Here is a 5,965-nt window from a genome sequence, read left to right as displayed (position 1 = left end):
GACCGGAGCAGCTTGCGGCCGAGACGGTCCCCGGGGGTTTCTTTCTCCAAGGAGAAGAAACGATTAAGCAAAAGTTGTAGCAAGATACGATCCTCTGATGTGTCGTTGGCCGTTCAAGCGGTATCGCCTGTCGATGAGATATCGATGGGCATGCCTTACTCTCCCGACTGGATTACTGAGAGTTTAATCAGGGATCGATGGTCAAACAGACCAATGAGCGATAAACCAAACTGAACACGTATTGATGTCGGCATTTCCTATCATTTGTCGCAGGTTGTTTAGGGACCGGAGCAGCTTGCGACCGAGACGGTCCCCGGGGGTTTCTTTCTCTAAGGAGTGGAAACGATTAAGCAAAAGTCGTAGCAATAATCGATCACCTGATGTGTCGTTGGCCGTTCTTGCGGTATCGCCTGTCGATGAGATATCGATGGGCATGCCTTACTCTCCTGACTGTTTAATTGAGAGTTATAATCAGGGATCGATGGTCAAAAAGACCTATGAGCGATAAACCAACCTGAACACGTGTTGATGTCGGCATTTCCTATCATTTGTCGCAGGTTGTTTAGGGACCGGAGCAGCTTGCGACCGAGACGGTCCCTTCCCGAAAGATGGTGAACCGAGTCGTCTGGCGTAAAAACCGGACGACTCGAAAGGGCTTGACCCTTTCAAGTGAGCGATAATCACATTCTACGCTCAGTTCGACAGCTACAAGGCAATCACTCGCTATGTTCAGAGCTAATACATGCAACATGCCGGCATTGTTTCCACCGACGCATGGATTCAAGACTGGTGCACTTATTAGTTAAACCGTTCGCCTCCGGGTGTTTCGAGTTCAAGTCTGGATGAGGATTGATCTTGCTGGTAATAGCTTGAGCCCCTGAATAAGGGGTCGAAGCGTACATCTTGAGACCATGTACAACATATTACCAAATCGGCACCATGGGTTCGGGTGCAAGTGATGTAACCGTGAAAGATGTTGAGCAGCCCAACATCGGTTTACACACGCATAATAGGAAGGCAGCGCTGTCGACTGGTCAGTCGTGTAAGAAGTGTGCATTATCGATCACAAATATATTGGTGATCTGTAGGTTGCGCATACACCATGCCCGGTGTAAAGTGCCGTGGTCCCCCCCGGGGGGCTGCATCAAACCGTTCGCCACGCGAACTACCCAATGGAACGAACTCTATGCATTTAATAAGAAGAAGAGATGATAATGAAACACGGTCGATTTAAGAGTTGAAAACGTTGAAATACCTATAAGCAAGTCTTAAGTTGGTGGTGACCGTTACGCCCCAACAAATTGGTGCCTTACCCTACACCAAAGAGCCATTCAACATGGTTCAAGTGAGCGATAATCACGCTCTACGCTCAGTATGACAGCTGCAAGGCAATCACTCGCTAAGTTCAGAGCTAATACATGCAACACGCCGGCATTGTTTCCACCGACGCATGGATTCAAGACTGGTGCACTTATTAGTTAAACCGTTCGCCTCCAGGTGTTTCGAGTTCAAGTCTGGATGAGGATTGTTCTTGCTGGTAATAGCTTGAGCCCCTGAATAAGGGGCCGAAGCGTACATCTTGAGAGTAAATGTACAACATATTACCAAATCGGCACCGTGGGTTCTGGTGCAAGTGATGTAACCATGAAAGATGTTGAGCAGCCCAACATCGGTTTACACACGCATAAGGGGTTTATTGTTATCTGTAGGTTGCGCATACACCATACCCGGTGTAAAGTGCCGTGGTCCCCCAGGGGGCTGCATCAAAACGTTCGCCATGCGAACTACCCAATGGAACGAACTCGATGTATTGAAAGAGATGAACAATTAATAGCGAGAATAGGGGCCCGGAAGCAATTCCGCGGCCCTACGGTCGATTCAAGAGTTGAAACGTTGTACAATCGTGGATAGCACCTAGTGCTAATATGGTGAGAGATAATGTGTGAGGAAATTTAGTTTCCTAAAGTTTAGTTAGTGGTTTCCGTTGTGCCCTAACAAACTTAAAGTTGGTGGTGACCGTTACACCCCAACAAATTGGTGCCTTACCCAACACCAAAGAGCCATTCCATATGGTTCTAGAGAGAGAGAGTTGTGTGGAAATTTATTTCCCACTAAGCGAGTGTGTGTCTGTAGTGGAACGAATTCTGGTTGATCCTACCAGTAATATACGCTTGTCTCAAAGGTTAAGCCATGCATGTCTAAGTACAAGCTTCCTAGAAAGTGAAACCGCATAAGGCTCAGTATAACAGCTATAATTCACAAGATCATCCTACCACTAGTTACTTGGATAACTGTGGAAAATCCAGAGCTAATACATGCAACATGCCGGGACTGTTGCCCTCGCGGGTAGCTGAACTGGTGCACTTATTAGTTAAACCAATCGCCTCCGGGCGGCTTGAGTTGAAGTCTGGATAAGGACGCAGATCGTATGGTCGCTTGTCGACTGACGACAGATCTTTCAAATGTCTGCCCTATCAACTATTGATGGTAGTGTAGAGGACTACCATGGTTGCGACGGGTAACGGGGAATCAGGGTTCGATTCCGGAGAGGGAGCCTGAGAAATGGCTACCACATCCAAGGAAGGCAGCAGGCGCGTAAATTACCCAATCCCAGTACGGGGAGGTAGTGACGAGAAATAACAATATGGACCTCTCTAACGATGGTCCATAATTGGAATGAGTTGAGTATAAATCCTTCAACAAGGATCAAGTGGAGGGCAAGTCTGGTGCCAGCAGCCGCGGTAATTCCAGCTCCACTAGCGTATATTAAAGTTGTTGCGGTTAAAACGTTCGAAGTTGATTGCCCGTCCAGACACGTGACCGCCACGGGCGCCCGGTTACACGCCGGGGCCGTTCGTGCGCGCGCTCACGGCTGCGACTCACAATGGTGTACTTGGGCGTTACTCTGTGAACGAGTACCGTGCTACCGGTTAACTCCGGCACGGGCTCCTCATGGTGCTCAAGATACTCACATTTACCTTGAACAAATTAGAGTGCTCAAAGCAGGCTAAGACAAAGCGTCCGGCCCCCCCGTGGGGTTGGCGTTGGCCGAGAATAATCTTGCATGGAATAATGGAATATGACCTCGGTTTATACGATTTCGTTGGTTTGTCAGAAACCTAGAGGTAATGATTAACAGAAGTAGTTGGGGGCATTGGTATTACGGCGCGAGAGGTGAAATTCGTAGACCGTCGTAGGACCAACTGAAGCGAAAGCGTTTGCCATGGATGCTTTCTTTAATCAAGAACGAAAGTTAGAGGATCGAAGGCGATTAGATACCGCCCTAGTTCTAACCGTAAACGATGCCAATTAGCAATTGGGAGACGCTACCCCTATTCGGTGCTCTCAGTCGCTTCCGGGAAACCAAAATCGGGTTCCGGGGGAAGTATGGTTGCAAAGTTGAAACTTAAAGGAATTGACGGAAGGGCACCACAAGAAGTGGAGCTTGCGGCTTAATTTGACTCAACACGGGAAAATTTACCAGGTCCAAACTTATCGAGGTAAGACAGATTGATAGCTCTTTCTCAAATTTAAGGGTAGTGGTGCATGGCCGTTCTTAGTTCGTGGAATGATTTGTCTGGTTAATTCCGATAACGAACGTGACTCAAACATGCTAACTAGAACGCTGTCAGCAGTGCGCCTCCGGGCGCACCTGACGTTACAGCCGGGCGGCGCCTTCACGGGCGGTCGTCGGCTACGTTTGCCCTGCTTAGCGGGACAACTTGTGTTTAGCAAGCTGAGAATGAGCGATAACAGGTCCGTGATGCCCTTAGATGTTCTGGGCTGCACGCGTGCTACAATGTGGGTCGCAGCGTGTTCTCGCCAATAGGCGCCCCCATTCCGAGAGGAACGGGAAATCACTAAAATGCCCATCTAGTCGGGATTGGGGACTGCAACGGTCCCCATGAACCTGGAATTTCTAGTAAGCACTAGTCATTAGCTAGTGCTGATTACGTCCCTGCCCTTTGTACACACCGCCCGTCGCTACTACCGATGGATTATTTAGTGAGGTTTCTGGAGGCTTACCTTCCGCGGTTCCTTCGTGAGCTGCAGCTGGCATGGCTGAAGTTGACCGAACTTGATGATTTAGAGGAAGTAAAAGTCGTAACAAGGTTTCCGTAGGTGAACCTGCGGAAGGATCATTACTGATGATCGTCCGCGAGTGACCAACCATGGGCTGCCTTCGGTGTAGCTCGGTCGCTCGCTTGCTATGTGTCAGAATTTGTTGAAAGCCAACTCGTTCGTTGTACACTTTGATGGGTGACCATCACTGTGTCTCCGTGCCGAGCTAGATCTCCCCTAGCCGTAAGGCACTTGAACGCCCCTTCGACGACGAGTTGCATGTGTGTGGTATGTGTCAGAATCTGGTGAAGCTTTCTGCATGTGATGTGCCTTGTGTGGATCCGTGGCCATTGCATTGTGTCTGGTGCTTAGATACCCAGACACTTAGAACGCTTGCGCGGAAAGCAAACTCGATCGTTGTACACTTTGATGGGTGACCATCACTGTGTCTCCGTGCCGTGCTAGATCCCCCCTAGCCGTAAGGCACTTTGAACGCCCCTTCGACGACGAGTTACAAGAGTGTGGTATGTGTCAGAATCTGGTGAAGCTTTCTGCATGTGATGTGCCTTGTGTGGATCCGTGGCCATTGCATTGTGTCTGGTGTGTAGGTACCCAGACACTTAGAACGCTTGCGCGGAAAGCAAACTCGATCGTTGTACACTTTGATGGGCAACCATCACTGTGTCTCCGTGCCGTGCTAGATCTCCCCTAGCCGTAAGGCACTTTGAACGCCCCTTCGACGACGAGTTACAAGAGTGTGGTATGTGTCATAATCTGGTGAAGCTTTCTGCATGTGATGTGCCTTGTGTGGATCCGTGGCCATTGCATTGTGTCTGGTGTGTAGGTACCCAGACACTTAAGCAAACTCGATCGTTGTACACTGTGATGGGCGAGCATCACTGTGTCTCCGTGCCGTGTAAGAGCTCCCCTGGCCATCAGGCACTTGAAAGGTCCTTCGACGACGAGTTACAATAGTGGTGTGTTAGATACGTCAGGTGATGGTATCTACTGTTGTGCAATACGTATCCGGCCACGGCACGGAACGAACGGGAACTGTGGTGCAGACATACAAAGAGTTAAGCCTATTAGTCATTAACTCTAAGGACGGGGCCATGGGGCGGTACACAAAGGATACGGATGAGCGAGTATGCAGGCCCAATACTCAATAGCTCGATCCGATCCAAGCACATGAGTTGACTGCGGCGTCAGGTTAACCAATGTGCTAGATTCTATTTGGCCAGTAGAATCTTGTGTCTTATGCGATTTGATACCAAGACACCAGAACGAAAGTTAGTTGAAGAGTTATTAAACTCTTATGAAGTATGGTTGTGCAATCACAACTTATGACTTTAACCTATAAAGTGGATATGGACTTGCAATTATAACATGGAATCTCTACACACCCCATGAGCTCGATCCAATCCACGCACACGAGTTGCCTGAGTAGCGACAGGTATACCGATGTGCAATACGTATCCGGCCACGGCACGGAACGAACGGGAACTGTGGTGCAGACATACAAAGAGTTAAGCCTACTAGTCATTAACTCTAAGGACGGGGCCATGGGGCGGTACGCAAAGGATACGGATGAGCGAGTATGCAGGCCCAATACTCAATAGCTCGATCCGATCCAAGCACATGAGTTGACTGCGGCGCCAGGTTAACCAATGTGCTAGATTCTATTTGGCCAGTAGAATCTTGTGTCTTACGCGATTTGATACCAAGACACCAGAACGAAAGTTAGTTGAAGAGTGATTAAACTCTTATGAAGAATGGTTGTGCAATCACAACTTATGACTTTAACCTATAAAGTGGATATGGACTATCAATTATAACATGGAATCTCTACACACCCCATGAGCTCGATCCAATCCACGCACACGAGTTGCCTGAGTAGCGACAG

The sequence above is a fragment of the Anopheles funestus genome, assembly GCF_943734845.2.
Source record: "Anopheles funestus chromosome X unlocalized genomic scaffold, idAnoFuneDA-416_04 X_unloc_26, whole genome shotgun sequence".
In the NCBI taxonomy this organism is placed as follows: Eukaryota; Metazoa; Arthropoda; class Insecta; order Diptera; family Culicidae; genus Anopheles; species Anopheles funestus.
This window is presented reverse-complemented; position numbering follows the sequence as displayed.